The sequence below is a fragment of the Bos taurus genome, chromosome 17 (genome assembly GCF_002263795.3).
Source record: "Bos taurus isolate L1 Dominette 01449 registration number 42190680 breed Hereford chromosome 17, ARS-UCD2.0, whole genome shotgun sequence".
Classification (NCBI taxonomy): Eukaryota; Metazoa; Chordata; class Mammalia; order Artiodactyla; family Bovidae; genus Bos; species Bos taurus.
Window position 1 is genome coordinate 37,134,349 of NC_037344.1, and position 19,358 is coordinate 37,153,706.

Genomic DNA, 19,358 nt, shown 5'->3' on the forward strand with positions numbered 1-19,358 from the left:
TTATAAATGCCTGAGAATGAAATCTGGTACCACTCACTCATCGAATTCCCTAACTGAATTCCACGCCATTCTGAGTGACATTGCCCAGGCCATATACTATTACTTCTATTCATATATTACTCTATAGCAGGAGAGCTTAGAAGAGGTTATTATTGAAAGTACCTTCTTTGGGTTTCAAATATCAAAAGATTAATCTGTGTCTGGACTAAACCAGACATACTGGTAATACAGTTGATTGAAATCAAAATGGTCTCTAAACTGTTGTGTTCTGGCTAATGAACCAAGCTTGCATTCTTGTCTCTTTCTTGAATGTGAGTGCTTGTCCAGGAGATGGTGCAAAAAAACTCTAGAGAAGCATGCAGCCATTCTATATGCCTTGTATTTATTAGCTCTAGTTGTGAATATAGTTTTGTTGAACTAAACTTCCTGAAAGATGAGAGAGGGCGGGTTACACTTCTGCCTCACCCAGTAAAGTAATTCCTAAGCTTCTGAAAGGGACTGATTAACACTTTTTGACTATAAGTTTACTTTTTAAAAAACTCCATAATAGATATTTGGTTAATCCATCTCCCAAATATTTAGAGAAAATATAAATTACTTGAAATTTAATTAATAAAACATGATTTTCTGATTTTTATTAAAATATGCTGATTTCAATTATTCCACAATTATGCCTTTTTGCTTTCAAGTAAGGATAAAATGGGTTTCCCTTGTAGCTCAGCTGGTAAAGAATCTGCCTGCAATGTGGGAGACCTGGGTTCGATCCCTGGGTTGGGAAGATCCCCTGGAGAAAGAAAAGACTACCCACTCCAGTTATCTGGCCTGGAGAATTCCCATGGACTTTCAGTCCATGGGGTTGCAAAGAGTCAGACACAACTGAGTGATTTTCACTTACGAATAAAACATTTCATATCTCATGTTCTGTTACTTTTTTCAAAAATAGGTCCACTGAATATTCAACAAATGACATACTTTTCACATTAATAATTCATTGTGCATTTCAGTGAACTGGCAATGTATATTAAATAGGCATTCTTTTTTTAGACTGGCAGTTAATAGAAAATTTTCTTTAAAAACATTAAATTTCAACAAGTCATTAACAAACCATTAATCATAGTTCTAAAGTTGAAAAGATTATATAGTTCTAAGAAGTGTATTTTGTAATGACCTGAAAAATATAAATTTCTTACACGAGGAATTTCAATTTGAACTCAAAACAAATGTCCAGATAGATAAAAAATTAAAAGAGACTATTACATATGAAAATGTGTGTGCAATTTTCAGAAGATTCAATTATGTCTATTTAATGTCATAAAAATTGAAATTATAATTCATCATCTTTTTAATCAAAAGTGCTCTACAAATGTAAAGCAAATATTTTATTATTTTACTCATAATTTGTATCTAAAGAACTAAGTTATTATATCATTATATATATATATTTGAATTGTATAGCTTACTACTTTTAATTTTTTATGATATGCCCAATGCATGGGAATTTAATAACTTTTGTTACCAATTTTTTAATTAGCCATAAATTAAAAAGTAATTTAAAAATAAATGTTTTTTTTTTTTTTTTCAGAAGAATGGTTGTGTTATAATGGCTGGGTTACACATCAAATCTCAGAGAGAATGGATATTTACATAATTGATTTAGTTTTATTCGGAGGGCCATTCTGGAGAGAAAAGTTTAAATGTCAGTTTCCTGTTGTAGTATATGTAATCATTGCAACTTTCTGTGCAAATGCTACTAGAATTTGTCTACATGGAACAAAAACAATAAATTTGACAGTAATTTATCATTTACCACATTTTTAAAAATCTCTGAATGAAAACAGGGTAACGAGAATTGACATGATAGAAGGCAAAACTAATGAAGTGGCAGAGAGTCAGGCAATGAGTGAAGGAATATTTCCACTAGATCTCCTATGAAAAATCTTAGATAATTCTTCCAAAACTGATTTTTTTTTTTTTTTTTTGGTAGTAGATGGGGAGGTGAAAGTGATTACTACAAGAGGCCAGTGTAGTTCAGAGCAGAGGACTTTGATAAAGCTTAGTGAAAGACATTGAGAAGACCAGAAAGTAAAGCTACAACAAATACAGAAATTAGTAGAATTCTTTCTTAGAAGATTGAGTTGTCATGAATAAAAAAAGAATAAGGATTACTGCCAAAATATTTTTACTTAGATAAAAGGGCACAGCTAACATTTAGGCTACTTAGAGCTCTAAGTAGAAATTCTTAATATTTTCACTGACTAAAATAGTACCTTTGATACAATTGAAAACAGGTTTCAATTGATGAAAAAAGATGTATTTACAGTCTGACCCTCATAACATCTGCAAATCCTACCTCTCTCATCTCTTGTCCTCTTTCAAACTGGAGGGCAGCTAGAGTTTAATCCCAACTGGCTCAAATAGGGCAATGTCAATTGGCACAGAGGATGCTTAGAGTAATACAAGAAATAAATCATTTCTGATTTATGTATCTACCCCAGAACTTGTTCTGTAAAAGTCAGAAAGGAAGATAGTAACTTCGGCAACACTATCGCTATTTAAGATGTTTTTAAAGTCTTGCCTGAGCTTGAAATCATCCCTCAATACCACCATTTGAATTTACTGCCTAGAATTTCAAACTACTTCTCCTGTTGTTTGGATTACATTTCTCTAGAAATTTACCTATAAAGTACTCCTATTTCTTGAGAGGAAAATGGAGCAGTTTAGCGGAGATTGGGTTAGGGTTAGTCTTAAAATTAATGGATATGGTTGGAAGGTGTGTGTGAGTGTGTGTGTATTTCAATGAAGGATTACATGACAAACAATAAGATGAACAGAGTGTATCTGTGCCTCACAGTGAGAGGAAGACCTTGAAAGCAACCAGAAAAAATCTGTAAATGACAGTCCCCAAAGTTTTGTCTTCCTCTGGACTTGACCTTCTAATGAAAGCAGACAAATAAACCTAAATTTCCTTGATACTCCTCACGTCCCTATCACATACCCCAGGGGTAAAACAGATTCCAGTGACTGTTTCAGCTTGGATAGAGAGTTCAGGAATCTTATGAAAGTGGACCTCAGGGAAGGCCCACTTTGTGTGGGCTGGAAAGGACAAAGGTGGCAACTGGAGATACTCTTTTAGGTCATTGTAAAGTTGAATGAGTGCTTGCAAAAATATGGCAGTGACAGTCTAAGGGCTTATCCAGAATCAGATCTGACATAATCTCTACACAGCCGATGTCTGTGTCTCCACTCAAGGAGCAGGCACCATTCTGGTAGTCTGGAGAGAGGTCTACAGCATCTTTTTCTTTATAAATTATAGCAAGAAAATGATTACAAAAGATTGGTTTCGATATATGTTTCCTTAAAGCTCTCCAAGGGAAAAATAAACATTCTGTGAAAGTTAAAGTATATCATTCTCCTCATATTTTATCAAATCTGTTAAAGCAAAATTATATATATATATATATTTGGCTGGCCATATATCAAGTGAACGCTATACTTGTGACTTGATTCATGGACAGGACAGGTGTATGAAGGTACAGTTTTAGCACTAAAATTGTCTGATTACATCAAAAGCCAGACACATCAGAAACTGAAAATATCAGTTGTTTCATGCCTTTTTAGGAAAAGCATACCATCAGGATGAAGAGCAGCAGTTAAAATTGTTTCCAAAAATGGTTCCTAGATAATGATCTTGCAAAATCTCAGTTCAGTGAGGTTCAATTTTTCTATTGCTCCCTTCCTTCTTATATGCTAATTCCTCCCACAAACAGAAATAAACTAACAGAAAGTATTACAAATTTTCAGGAGCTGGAACTTTTTCTATCTAGCTCTGCTTTTACTGAATATCTGAAACACTTAGAAATCCTGAAATCATGACCTTTGCTTTCTCAGCTTCTCTGAGCTTCTTCCTTCCTTGTCTGCTCTATGAAAACACAAACTCTAGACTGTCAGGACTTCTTGAATTCTTAGATTCTCAGGGCCTAGTGTACTCTCTTTACCAAATAAAAAAAGGCAGACATAAATTGTTTATTAAACAAATATTTCCTTCAATACTACATATCCCAGGTGACTCAGTGGTAAAGAATCCACCTGCTAATGCAGGAGATGAGGGTTCAATCCCTGGGTAGGGGAGATCTCCTGGAGGAGGAAATAGCAGCCCACTCCCATATTCTCACTTGGGAAGTCCCATCGACAGAGGAGCCTGATGGGTTGCAGTTCCTGGGATCACGAGTCAGACACGACTGAGTGCACACACATACAATTTATTGTTGGCATATGCTCCAGGATTCTTATTAGGGTTCAAAGTTTCTTCTACTCAAACATGTGATAACTTTCTTCACCTTATTTCTAAAGGAGTAAACACACTACTGGTTCACTGGATTTGGTTTTATTTTAAACAGTACTACCCACATTCTTTGGCATATTGGTAAACCCACACATGCAGTATAAAATGGCTAAGACAGAAAATTACTAAGTGCTTGCAGCTTAGTGTTGTGTGTGTGTGTGTGTGTGTGTGTTTGTGTGTGTGTGTGTGTGTTCAGTTAGCTATCTGCATTATTTCTTGAGTGAGATAATGTTGTCTGATCCCCTACTTGGTCTCTGCCCCTTATTAACAGGCTCTATTTGAGTCTTATAAGGAAAGAGCCCAAGATAGATGAATCAAATAGACCAGCCCCTGTTTGACAGAATATTCACTTAGGTTACTATTCTTTATTAGTATATAATGTAATATTTCGGAGAAGGCAATGGCACCCCACTCCAGTATTCTTGCCTGGAAAATCCCATGGACAGAGGAGCCTGGTAGGCTGCAGTCCATGGGGTCGCTGAGAGTCAGATAAGACTGAACAACTTCACTTTCACTTTTCACTTTCATGCGTTGGAGAAGGAAACGGCAACCCACTCCAGTGTTCTTTCCTGGAGAATCCCAGGGAAGGGAGGAGCCTGGTGGGCTGCCGTCTATGGGGTCGCACAGAGTTGGACACGACTGAGAATCCCTTATAATATTTTTGTCATATGGGAAACAAGTGAAAGTGAAAGTTGCTCAGTGATGTCCAACTCTTTACAATGCCATGGACTGTATAGTCCATGGAATTCTCCACGCCAGAATACTAGAGTGGGTAGCTTTTCCCTTCTCCAGGGGATCTTCCCAACCCAGGGATCAAACTCAGGTCTCCCGTAATGCAGACGAATTCTTTACCAGCTGAGCCACAAGGGAACTCCAGGTTGGATTTAAAAGCAAGGTATATTTGAAATATACGTATTTCATTATTTTTAAAAAGGAAAAGTTTTGTACAGGTATTATTAGCAGACTCCAAGCTCTAGATTTTAATAAAGCCTCTGACTAGATTCATTCTAAAGCATTTTTTACTGAAGAAATCAATGGAACACTAATAACATGCAATTTAGAAACACTCTACATCACAGATCTGCCTCTCAAGTTTTATTATGCAAAGTAAAATGCCTCTTGCTTCTTCCCTCAGAGGTCTTTATGCTAACTCATCATCAAAGTGATCCGTAAAACACAGAGCAGTCCAGCTGCGAGGTATACACAGCACAATTGCACATACTTTTCCCCTCTGTCCCATATGATTTGAGGTTTTGCTGGAAATGGTAAAACAAACTTACTTTACCCTAAACAAGTAAATAATAGACTGTCTAGATTTCTTGGGTTTCTTTGTTTGACAGTTAAAACAGACTCAGATAACAATTAAGATACATGAAGAAATACATCACAAGATATGATACAATGCAATACTTCACAAGATGAGGACAGAGCTCACCCTGAGAACTTAAGAAATGTCTTATGTAAATCTAATGTGCACATTGCCAGGACTTATTTCATATGTAAATGCAATAGATTAGAAAACAATATTTTGAATGAAGCAAATAAAGCATTAACTAGTTCTTGTAAAATGTGTATAGAAAACAATATTGAGGTTTTTAATTCTATTTTTAAAGGGATTTATTATTTTCCTGTTGAAGCAAAATGATATATTTTACCATAGCATCTAATTTTATGAATTCATGAATTTTTACTTGAAGAAATATCTTTTTTAAATGTTAAAACTTTAAATACAAGTATATTAAAAAAAAAAAAAACTGCCTTTTGAATGAAAGACCCCAACTGTGGCTCAAAAAGCAATGCTATTAAATAAATAATTTTATCTTTAAGAGCACATGCATAAATTAATGATAGCAGTCAGTAGAACATTTTAGAAAGTTTCTGGGAATGTTGCTAAAATGTTTATTTCATATATATATCATATTTTCTCTCTCTTTTTATGCCATATAAGAAAAATTATTTTAAATGTAAAATTAGTGGTAATGGTAGGTGTTCTGTAGAGGGACAACATTGGGTGCACTGATATTATCTTTACAATAATTTGAGGCTGTAAAAACTATTTACAAGAGTTTTTAACTATGTAAAAACTATTTCCTGTGAATTCACTTTAACATTTTGTACCCGTTTAATTTTGTTTTAAATCTGTAATTTAGCCTGTCTATGGTTAACTGTGTAGGAAGAAGAACTTGACTAATGAGTCAATCAAAGAATATATAGACCAATAGATTCCTTTTTTCTTTCAAATTAAAGATGCTCACTTGTTAACATTAACTTGTTATGTTATAGTGTTCTATTTCTTGCAAAAAAATCATTCAGCAAGATGTCAGTTTTTAAAGTTCTTTGAGATGTGATTCAAGCAAGAACTGAAGGACATGAAAAGGATGTCAGAAAGCCCTAAAATTTAACTATAACAAAAGAACCTACCAAATTAGTTGGTGGAATAATCTTCTATTAAATCTAGTCTGTCATCAGCCATGAGTAGACATATTCACATAACCAGGTGATAACATGAAGAATGGTAGGTCACAAACATCAAACGGCAAGGGTCTTATTCTTCAGTGTTTACACCAGCATGGTGGAGGGTATACAGGGCTCACAAGATGAATAAAAACAGCTTCAAGGGAAATAAAAATAATTGTTGCCTTAAGTGACTCTTAAAACTATTTAGTACGCCTAATATTTCTTCTGTATTTAGTTGAACTTTTTTCTATACTATGGAAACATTATCTTTTTTGCCTTTTTTATTTTGAAAGGGGAACAGGTAATGAAATATGTAGATTTTTATTCTATATTGACATCTGATTTTCAAGAAAACCAATATAAAATTTTAATAATTTAATTTTTTGCCATGATGTAGCAGCTTATTTTTATATTTATGTAATTTTTGAAATGTAAATATAGTTTTTAGTGTCTTTGTAACAAAAGGGAATCAGAGTTTGCGTATGCTATGAAAGTAGCTGCTGATTTATGTAACTAAGCCAAGAAAATGCTAAAAAATCTAGACTTTTTTCCTTAATAACATAAATCAAAATTATTCATCAATTTGAGTAAAAGGAAACATTGCTTTTGTTTAATTAAAGTATATGTTATTTAAATCCTGCTTTAAAACTTTGTTGAATTTGTATCAAATAAACAAAATGTTTTTGAACTCTGAATAATTTTTAATTAAAGAAAATGGACAAGACTAATTTAATTGATACCTGAAAATAATTTGAATATAAATGATTAATTTATATAAAAATGATTTTGAGAAATGTTTAATAGATCAGAGATACATGTATCCTTGTTGTTGTTGTCAGTTGCTAAGTGTCTTGTCTGACTCTGTGACCCCATGGACTGCAGCACATGTATCTTAATATTGACTAAATATGCCTTCCTGATTTTGTGTAAACTTAATTTGCTTGTCATTTTTTAACATTAAAAAACCTCTACTTCCATCCAAACTTTCATTTACAATGAGAAGTAAAGAGATCTAATTCAAAAAGATTTGTTTGGACACAAATGACTTTTTAATAAACAGAAGTAGAGTGGAATATAAACCATTTGGCAACAGTCATTTGAGATATACATTGTTTCCATAACTTAATACTTTATGTTTTTTGAATTAATAAATATGCTGCATGGATATCATCATTATCAATGACCTCATGAAAGTAGTTACATTAACCTATTTAATATATTTTTTATTTCCTGATTCCAATCTGTGCTTTACCAACATGAAATTAAGATATGTTGATAATCCTTTTGGTATACTTCTTCTATCCCTTATCTAATTTCAAAGTGATCCATTTTTACCATCTTTTAAAATTTGAAAACACTTTTGGAACCACTGTAGCATTTGGATTTATAGGAAAGAGATAAATTATATTTATTCTGATTCATAAAGCCATTATTAAAATTGTAAATTTATCAGAGAAACAGTTTTTGTTACTGTATTTATACAAGTGAAATACAAAATATCTTAATTTTTTATATAAGTCTTTGAGATAAATAGCCTAAAGATATTCAGACTTTTTATTATGATAAACTCCAGATGATTTCCTAAGGCACGCACTGAAATGAATCCAAATTTTAGCAAGAAATAAAGGAACAACAATGTTAAAGAAAAGTGACCAGACATTTGAGAAATTTTCTGGAAATGCAGGAAACCCACTACCATTTATTTATGTTGTTTAACAGTTTCATCAGTAATGTCTAACTTTTCTATTGTCCTATGTACAAGAATCATTTAAAGTGGTTCTTTATAATTTTTTTTTAATTTTAATATAGAATTTACAGTATAATTTTCTGGATTCGGCCAAGTTGCTGTATCATGTACACCTCCTCAGGTTGTATGGCTTAGGTGTAGTTTTGTTCTTATTATTGTAGTGATTGTCTAATATCTTAATAGTAATTAACAAACACTGAGCACTTACTATAAACCAGACAATGAAATAAGAATTTTTAGGCACTCCCTCATTTAAAACTAGCAGCTCCATAAACTTTTATCCCTGTTCTACATATGGTGAATCACTTAACTAATAAGTGTTGGAACCAGCTATAAACTCTGTTCTGTCTAAATTCAGTGCCTTAGCACTCAATACATTATAGAACTCAAGTCCTTTATTCACTTTCCGAGTAAAATCTAGCTAATGTGCTCTGCAAATTATCCTAATGTCACCTATAAAACATTCCTGTCTCTCACTTCTGTGTACCTCTGCTACAACAAAACTCAGCTGCGCAGACCCTGCACTTGTTTTTTGTTCTTTGCTCTTGTCTAACATTGTAATATATTTTTATTAACATGTTTTTCTGTCTCTAGACCCAGCCCTAAGTTGATCTTCTCATGTTGCTAACAAAATTACTACTCCTTTACTATTTCTCCATATTTATTTTCTCCATACTTCAATTCACCAGAGAACCACTAGACTCTTTTTCCTAACTTTAGAGGTTTGGTGATGCAACTCTGCATTGGAAGGAAAACGCAACCTTAACATATTTTCTATTGCATATAGTTTAAGTCCAAAGCATGTTGAAGCCAGACTTCCCTGGTGGTCCAGTGGTTAAGATTTTATGCTTCCTCTGCAGAGGGCACTATCTTAGAATGTAAGACATTATAGTACTTAGGGTTTGCTCCCCGGTCAGGGAAGTTCTACGTGCCATGGGGTGTAGCCAATGATAATAACAACAATAACGAACAATGTTGAATCTATTGCCTTCAGCAGACTTAACTCCTAAGACTGATCTGCAAACATACTATGGTCCAGTTAAGGGAACCTGAGTAGCCCCTATCCAGACTAACAATTTTTCAATTTTAGATGGGGTGAAAGTGAGAGAAATTTAGTAGAAAACATAATTTGAGTGTTTCTGTTTTCCCAGGATCGTGATACATGGTGGAATCCCCTCTCATGATTCCCAGTTAGCCCCACCATCATTGAGGGTAAATAACTCACACGCTCATAACCATTCTGCAACCATTCTCTCTTTCACATCCAGTATAATATTTAATTAATTACATAAGATATTCAATACTTTATTATAAAATAGGCTTTGTGTCAGATGATTTTGCCCACTGTGGTCAAAGTTAAGTGTTCTGAATCCTTTTAAGTTCAGCTGAACTTAAGGCTCAGACAGTAGAGAATCTGCCTGCAATGCAGAAGACTTGGGTTCGATCTCTTGGTTAAGAAGATCCCCAGGAGAAGGGAATGGCTACCCACTCCAATATTCTTGCCTGGGAAATCTTGCCTGGATGACCATGAACAGAGGAGCCTTGTGGCCCACAGCCCATGAGATCATAAAGAGTAGGACATGATAAGCAACTAACACTTTCCTTCTCACAGATTAAGCTATACTTTTTGGTAGGTTGCTGCTGCTGCTGCTAAGTCGCTTCAGTCATGTCCGACTCTGTGCGACCCCATAGACGGCAGCCCACCAGGCTCCCCTGTCCCTGGGATTCTCCAGGCAAGAACACTGGAGTGGGTTGCCATTTCCTTCTCCAACGCATGAAAGCGAAAAGTGAAAGTGAAGTCGCTCAGTCGTGTCTGACCCTCAGCGACCCCATGGACTGCAGCCTACCAGGCTCCTCCGTCCATGAGATTTTTCAGGCAAGAGTACTGGAGTGGGTGCCATTAGGGCTATTCAATTCATTTTGACTTGTGGTATTTACTTCCATAACCACATTGTAAGTTAAAAGTATCTGTATTTATAGTTTCTGTGTAACTATTCATGTTGTCTAAAATGCTCTTTCTGATCCTGATTTGGATCCTCTTAATTTATATCAATCTCCTGACTAAACTCAAGTACTCTATAATTCATGCAATTTTTTTTTATACCTTTGTCATTTATGATGGCATTCTCCTCAAAATTTACATCTTGTTTTTTTGTTTTTGTTTTTTTTTTTCCCCCCATGGTGGCATTTGTTTTTATTAGAATACCCCATATGGTAAGAGCTTTCCTAAGCCAGTACAGAGACTGGGTAGCCTCCTAGGGTCCCACAGCTTTCATCTTACCTTCCACTCTCTTTTGAGACTGGAGGGCAGGGGTTCGGAGTGGTGTCAGGCAGTCTCCAAAGTGCCTGCTTCTGGACCCCGGAGAGAATTCACATTGCCAGCAACATACCCCAGGACACATCAGTGGTATACCATAGGGCCTAAGGATCAAGGTAGTTTTTGAAGGCATTCCTGTTTGTATGGCTTCATGATGGAACCAAGGAGGCTCTCACAGACTCCCCCATGATCCTTCACTCTGGTTTAGAGCAGGCAGGACCCAGGAGAAGGTGGCCAAGGGTTAAGGGAGAAGAGATGGCATTGAGATACCCTTGGGAGTCTGGAAAGCACATGGATTTCTGGGGAAGGGAGAGCCATGGAAGCCCCACTCAGTTATTTTTTTGGTTTGGGGGATGTCATATTTCCTCTTGCTGGAGTATCATGACTGCAGGTGGATGTCCATTGAAGGGAGAGTCATAACCCGGAAAGCTACGCAGTCCAGGAAAAAATGGGGGAAAAATCTACAATTCAACTATGCTGAGCCAGGATTCCTCCCCATTCAGGTGCACTGGTAAAGTCCATCACTATGGGCCTATCCTCTTGAGCCAGGTAAGGAATAGTTGCTGAGGTGAAGCTGAAATAACCAGCCTTGAGAGGATGTAGGGCCATGATGTGAGAGACATTGTTAGCAGGAGTAACCCAGTCCCATTTAATGTTGATTATTCCCAAGACAATGCTGAAGTCTTCTGGAAGGAAGGAATCATCAGGCAAGTCCACGTCTCATGTAGCACTTGAGCCAATACTGTAGATATTGTTCTGAAAGATCAGGTCTCCCCTTTCACAGCACATCTGTTCAACAGTGATTTTGAGGCCAAAGCCTGGCTACTTTGTCTGCTTGTGTGACGGCAAATAGAATGAACACCACAAACTCCAGCAGCCTCAGCATACACACTGTATCCCCATTCCCCGAGACTTTTGGGAGCTGCCAAAATCACAAGCAGAAGGTACTTCTTGTTAAAGGCATTCAGCCTGACAGCAAGTTTATTTATTTGTTTCATGTGATTGTATTAAACTTCATCTATTCACATGACGGACACTATGCTATGTTCCAACAGGAAACTGAGGCTAGATTTTGTTTCATTTATACATATGTATGGAACTAGAGTTAATAAAAGTTACATTGTCTTAAAAATTTTATTGGAATGTAGTTGATTTATGATGCTCTGTTAGTTTCAGGTATACAGAGTGTGATTCAGTTATACATATACATGATTCAAATCATTTTTAGACTCTCTCTATATAAGGTATCACCAAATATTGAGTAGGTTTCCCTGTGCTATAGAGTAGATCCTTGTTAATTATCTATTTTTATATACTAGTGTGTGTATGTTTATTCCAAACTCCTCCTTTTCCTATGTTTCCCCTTTAGTAACCATATATATATATTTTTTTTTCCCATGTCTGTGATTCTGTTTCTGTTTTGTAAATAAGCTTATGTATTATTTTTTAAATTGTTTTTAAAAAGAACTCATACTTTGAAACTGTAAGAACATAGATTCAAATTTAGTGAATCACACTTACTGCAGAGTGATTCTAAGCACATTAGTTTGCTAGAGGCTATTCCTGCCCTCATATTAGGTCTCAATTTTGCATAAATTTTTTCACTTACTAACTGGTGAGGTGAAGCACCTGACAGAGGCTTAGACCAAAAGATTCTCAGATTCTCTCTGGCCACAATATTTAATTCAAACATGGGCATGTAACCCACTCAGAATCCATCCATTTTGCTGCCGCTTTTGAGAAAGAGACTTCTGGTTTTTGTGTACATTTGCCTAGAGGATCTAGAGCTAAATACCTATTATTATACCACATGAAGCTTAGACCTGAAACCAAGAGAGAAGATGCAAAACCAATAGATCAAGGGGAAAAAAATGAGTTATGATTACATTCAGTTCAGTTCAGTCGCTCAGTCGTGTCCCACTCTTTGCGACCCCATGGATTGCATCACGCCAGGCCTCCCTGTCCATCACCTTCTCCCAGAGTTCACTCAGACTCACTTCCACCGAGTTGGTGATGTCATCCAGCCATCTCATCCTCTGTTGTCCCTTTATAATCCTGCCCCCAATCCCTCCCAGCATCAGAGTCTTTTCCAATGAGTCAAGTCTTCGCATGAGGTGGCCAAAGTACTGGAGTTTCAGCTTTAGCATTATTCCTTCCAAAGAAATCCCAGGGCTGATCTCCTTCAGAATGGACTGGTTGGATCTCCTAGCAGTCCAAGGGACTCTAAAGAGTCTTCTCCAACACCACAGTTCAAAAGCATCAATTCTTCAGCACTCTGCTTTCTTCACAGTCCAACTCTCATATCCATACGTGACCACTGGAAAAACCATATCCTTTACTAGATGGACTTTGTTGGCAAAGTAATGTCTCTGCTTTTCAATATGCTATCTCAGTTCAGTTCAGTTCAGTTCAGTCGCTCAGTTGTGTCTGACTCTTTGCGACCCCATGAATCACAGCACGCCAGGTCTCCCTGTCCATCACCAACTCCAAGAGTTCACTCAGACTAACATCCATCGAGTCAGTGATGCCATCCAGCCATCTCATCCTTTGTCGTCCCCTTCTCCTTCTGCCCCCAATCCCTCCCAGCATCAGAGTCTTTTCCAATGAGTCAACTCTTCCCATGAGGTGGCCAAAGTAACTGCAGTTTCAGCTTTAGCATCATTCCTTCCAAAGAAATCCCAGGGCTGATCTCCTTCAGAATGGACTGGTTGGATCACCTTGCAGTCCAAGGGACTCTCAAGAGTCTTCTCCAACACCACAGTTCAAAAGCATCAATTCTTCAGCGCTCAGCCTTCTTCAAGGTCCAACTCTCACATTCATACATGAGGACAGGAAAAACCATAGCCTTGACTAGATGGACCTTTGTTGGCAAAGTAATGTCTCTGCTTTTGAATATGCTATCTAGGTTGGTCATAACTTTCCTTCCAAGGAGTAAGCATCTTTTAATTTCATGGCTGCAATCACCATCTGCAGTGATTTCGGAGCCCGGAAAAATAAAGTCTGACACTGTTTCCACTGTTTCCGCATCTATTTCCCATGAAGTGGTGGGACCGGATGCCATGATCTTCGTTTTCTGAATGTTGAGCTTTAAGCCAACTTTTTCACTCTCCACTTTCACTTTCATCATGAGGCTTTTGAGTTCCTCTTCACTTTCTGCCATAAGCGTGGTGTTATCTGCATATCTGAGGTTATTGATATTTCTCCCGTTAATCTTGATTCCAGCTTGTGTTTTTTCCAGTCCAGCGTTTCTCATGATGTACTCTGCATATAAGTTAAATAAGTAGGGTGACAATATACAGCCTTGAGGTACTCCTTTTCCTATTGGGAACCAATCTGTTATTCCATGTCCAGTTCTAACTGTTGCTTCCTGACCTGCATACAAATTTCTCAAGAGGCAGGTCAGGTGGTCTGTTATTCCCATCTCTTTCAGAATTTTCCTCAGTTTATTGTGATCCACACAGACAAAGGCTTTGGCATAGTCAATAAAGCAGAAATAGATGCTTTTCTGGAACTCTCTTGCTTTTTCCATTATCCAGTGGATGTTGGCAATTTGATCTCTGGTTCCTCTGCCTTTTCTAAAACCAGCCTGAACATCAGGAAGTTCACAGTTCACATATTGCTGAAGCCTGGCTTGGAGAATTTTGAGCATTACTTTAGTAGCGTGTGAGATGAGTGCAATTGTGTGGTAGTTTGAGCATTCTTTGGCATTGCCTTTCTTTGGGATTGTAATGAAAACTGACCGTTTCCAGTCCTGTGGCCACTGCTGAGTTTTCCAAATTTGCTGGCATATGCAGTGCAGCACTTTCACAGCATCATCTTTCAGGATTTGGAATAGCTCAACTGGAATTCCATCACCTCCACTAGCTTTGTTCATAGTGATGCTTTCTAAGGCCCACTTGACTTCACATTCCAGGATGTCTGGCTCTACATCAGTGATCACACCATCGTGATTATCTGGGTCGTGAAGATCTTTTTTGTACAGTTCTTCTGTGTGTTCTTGCCATCTCTTCTTAATATCTTCTGCTTCTGTTAGGTCCATACCATTTCTGTCCTTTATCGAGCCCATCTTTGCATGAAATATTCCCTTGGTATCTCTGATTTTCTTGAAGAGAGCTCTAGTCTTTCCCATTCTGTTGTTTTCCTCTATTTCTATGCATTGATCGCTGAAGAAGGCTTTCTCATCTCTTTTTGCTATTCTTTGGAACTCTGCATTCAGATGCTTATATCTTTCCTTTTCTCCTTTGCTTTTCGCTTCTCTTCTTTTCACAGCTATTTGTAAGGCCTCCCCAGACAGCCATTTTGCTTTTTTGCATTTCTTTCCACTGGGATGATCTTGATCCCTGTCTCCTGTACAGTGTCACAAACCTCAGTCCATAGTTCATCAGGCACTCTATCTATCAGATCTAGGCCCTTAAATCTATTTCTCACTTCCACTGTATAATCATAAGGGATTTGATTTAGGTCATACCTGTATGGTCTAGTGGTTTTCCCTACTTTCTTCAATTTAAGTCTGAATTTGGCAATAAGGAGTTCATGGTCTGAGCCACAGTCAGCTCCTGGTCTTGTTTTTGCTGACTGTATAGAGCTTCTCCATCTTTGGCTGCAAAGAATATAATCAACCTGATTTCGGTGTTGACCATCTGGTGATGTCCATGTGTAGAGTCTTCTCTTGTGTTGCTGGAAGAGGGTGTTTGTTATGACCAGTGCATTTTCTTGGCAAAACTCCATTAGTCTTTGCCCTGCTTCATTCTGTATTCCAAGGCCAAATTTGCCTGATACTCCCTGTGTTTCTTGACTTCCTACTTTTGCATTCCAGTCCCCTATAATGAAAAGGACATCTTTTTTGGGTGTTAGTTCTAAAAGGTCTTGTAGGTCTTCATAGAACCATTCAACTTCAGCTTCTTCAGCGTTACTGGTTGGGGCATAGACTTGGATTACTGTGATATTGAATGGTTTGCCTTGGAAACAAACAGAGATCATTCTGTCATTTTTGAGATTGCAACCAAGTACTGCATTTCGGACTCTTTTGTTGACCATGATGGCTACTCCATTTCTTCTAAGGGATTCCTGCCCGCAGTAGTAGATATAATGGTTATCTGAGTTAAATTCACCCATTCCAGTCCACTTTAGTTCGCTGATTCCTAGAATGTTGACATTCACTCTTGCCATCTCTTGCCTGACCACTTCCAATTTGCCTTGATTCATGGATCTGACATTCCAGGTTCCTATGCAATATTGCTCTTTACAGCATCAGACCTTGCTTCTATCACCAGTCACAGCCACAGCTGGATATTGTTTTTGCTTTGGCTCTATCACTTCATTCTTTCTGGAGTTATTTGTCCACTCATCTCCAGTAGCATATTGGGCACCTACCAACCTGGGGAGTTCCTCTTTCAGTATCCTATCATTTTGCCTTTTCATACTGTTCATGGGGTTCTAAAGGCAAGAATACTAAAGTGGTTTGCCATTCCCTTCTCCAGTGGACCACATTCTGTCAGATCTCTCCACCATGACCCGCCCATCTTGGGTTGCCCCACGGGCATGGCTTAGTTTCATTGAGTTAGACAAGGCTGTGGTCCTAGTGTGATTAGATTGACTAGTTTTCTGTGAGTATGGGTTCAGTGTGTCTGCTCTCTGATGCTCTCTTGCAACACCTACCGTCTTACTTGGGTTTCTCTTACCTTGGGCGTGGGGTATCTCATCACAGCTACTCCAGCAAAGTGCAGCCACTGCTCCTTACCTTGGACGAGCCATATCTCCTCACTGCCACCCTTCCTGACCTTCAACGTGGGATAGCTCCTCTAGTCCCTCCTGTGCCCGTGCAGCCACAGCTCCTTGGACGTGGGGTTGGTCCTCCTGGCTGCTGCCCCAGGCCTCTGGCATGGGGTTGCTCCTCCCCGCCGCTGCCCCTGGCCTCGGGCATGGGGGCATGGGATAGCTCCTCCTGGCCACTGCCCTTGACCTTGGACTCCGGGTAGCTCTTCTCGGCCGCCCCCCCTGACGTCGGATTGGGGGTAGCTCCTTCCGGCCGCCACCCCTGACCTCAGATGCAGAGTAATTCCTCTCGTCGCCGCCTCTGACCTCGGACTTTGGTCATAACTTTTCTTCCAAGGAGTAAGCGTCTTTTAATTTCATGGCTGCAGTCACCATCTGCAGTGATTTTGGAGCCCCCCAAAATAAAGTCTGATATGTTTCCACTCTTTCCCCATCTATTTCCCATGAAGTGATGGGACCAGATGCTATCATCTTCGTTTTCTGAATGTTGAACTTTAAGCCAACTTTTTCACTCTCCTCTTTCACTCTTATCAAGAGGCTTTTTAGTTCCTCTTCACTTTCTGCCATAAGGGTGGTGTCATCTGCATATCGGAAGTTACTGATATTTCTCCCAGCAATCTTGATTCCAGCTTGTGCTTCTTCCAGCCCAGTGTTCCTCATGATGTACTCTGCACAGAGGTTAAATAAGCAGGGTGACAATATACAGCCTTGACGTACCCTTTTCCTATTTGGAACCAGTCTGTTGTTCCATGTCCAATTCTAACTGTTGCTTCCTGACCTGCATACAGGTTTCTCAAGAGGCAGGTCAGGTAGTCTGGTATTCCCATTTCTTTCAGAATTTTCCACAGTTTATTGTGATCCACACAGTCAAAGGCTTTGGCATAGTCAATAAAGCAGAAATAGATGTTTTTCTGGAACTCTCTTGCTTTTTCCATGATCCAGCAGATGTTGGCAATTCGATCTCTGGTTCCTCTGCCTTTTGTAAAACCAGCTTGAACACCTGGAAGTTCATGGTTCATGTATTGCTGAAGCCTGGCTTGGAGAATTTTGAGCATTACTTTACTAGCATGTGAGATCAGTGATTACATTTCTGTAGAGCAAATTTCAGCTATATTTGAGCTCGTTCCAGCATTTCCTCTATGAGAGCGCTCCTTTTTTTTTTTTTTTTTTCTTTTTTTCATTTAATATATTTGTATTGGATATCCTATTATTTAAAAATGAAAGTCTAATATTGGGTTTCCTTATGTCTAAAATACACATATTACCTGCTTCACACTATTTTGTTGATTGTAGGATTTTACATAGTTCCTGGCACATAGTAAGTGATAAACAAATGCTGTTTCTTTTTCCCTTGGGATGATGGGGTTTTTTTTCGTCATATTGTCTCCTAAAGTAGTTACATTAATGAACACTCAGTAAATATTTGTTGTTAAAAAATGCTGCACTTAGTAATGTTTCTCTGACATGGTGATTCCTCATAAAAGAAAAAATATGCCCAGTTTGTAGCTTGCTGAAAACTTCCCCATGGCCTTAGGTGCTGTGGAGGAAGAGAGTAAACACTTATCAGTTACTTGTGTAACATTGTATGGAGACAGATCAGTTGAAGATTTTTTGATTACTTGAGTCAGCTCAAGGGTAACACCAAACCTATAAGATTGCCATCTAAGAATTTTTCTGAGTTCCTTAGATTATGGCACTTATAAATAGGGCAATTCACCTATTCAGTCTGGGCATCCATCTCTACAGCTTGCACAAATCCTCATCTTCTCTAAGTGCTAAGAAGAGAAAACTCACTAGGACCTTTCTTAAAGGGAAGGCTTTATGTCATTTAGGATTTGACTAAAACACGTGATTGAAGAAACCTTCAATGAGGGACACACTGTCATTCTTCTAAGGTCTAAAGAATCTTTTTTTGTTTTCTTCTCTCTCAGGTAGAGTTCATTATAAATCTCCTAGATTGTTTGTTTGAGATTTATGTCTTTCATGCCATTCTGAAAATGCTTTAGAGACATTTACTCAATAAATATTTTGGTTCAAAGTGTACATATTGGAGTTGATATTTCATTAGAAATATCATTAATTAGAAATATTTCATTGATATTTGATTAGATTCCTCAGTTTTAATTTAGCATCAATGTAGTGTACAGCAAGGTTGAATAACTGATAAGATTTATACGTAAATTAGAACGCTACGTACTCCGTGACTAATATTTTTCAAAAAAGAGTAATTCTTTTTTTTTAAATGAAATTTATCAAATTGTAACACAATGAAGAACAAAGTCATCTGCAGTTGACGTTTAGTATATTTAGTAATTGACTTATAAAACTCAGGAAGCCTTGTTTATTTGTTTATTTTAATATTGGTCCTGTAGAGAGAGTAAATTGGAGAAGGAAATGGCAACCCACTCCAGTGTTCTTGCCTGGAGAATCCCAGGGAGGGCAGAGCCTGGTGGGCTGCCATCTCTGGGGTCTCACAGAGTCAGACACGACTGAAGCGACTTAGCAGCAGCAGCAGCAGAGAGAGTAAATCATACTCTTTAGCAAACAGGAAATAGAGGCTCAAAACCAAGAATAGTTTGTTGGGTTTTGTTTTTGTTTCTTTTTTTTTCTTGTCAGTCATGAGCAATGATGCTTTAGACAACTGCTGTGAGCTCTGTTGAGAGTCTTATGTTTGGCCAAAAAAATTTAGAGGAAAACCATTCTGTAACAAAGATCACATG

The 19,358-nt window shown here is 37.7% G+C and overlaps 1 protein-coding gene and 1 pseudogene across 2 annotated transcripts in view; one reads left to right on the forward strand and one right to left on the reverse strand.

Annotated features, from left to right (window-relative positions):
• The window catches only part of FSTL5 (follistatin like 5), a 930,240-nt gene that overhangs the window by 873,534 nt on the left and 37,348 nt on the right, over positions 1–19,358 (forward strand). The gene's annotated exons all lie outside the window — the stretch shown is intronic.
• Positions 3,135–18,017, reverse strand: LOC100140361 (translocon-associated protein subunit beta-like; annotated as a pseudogene).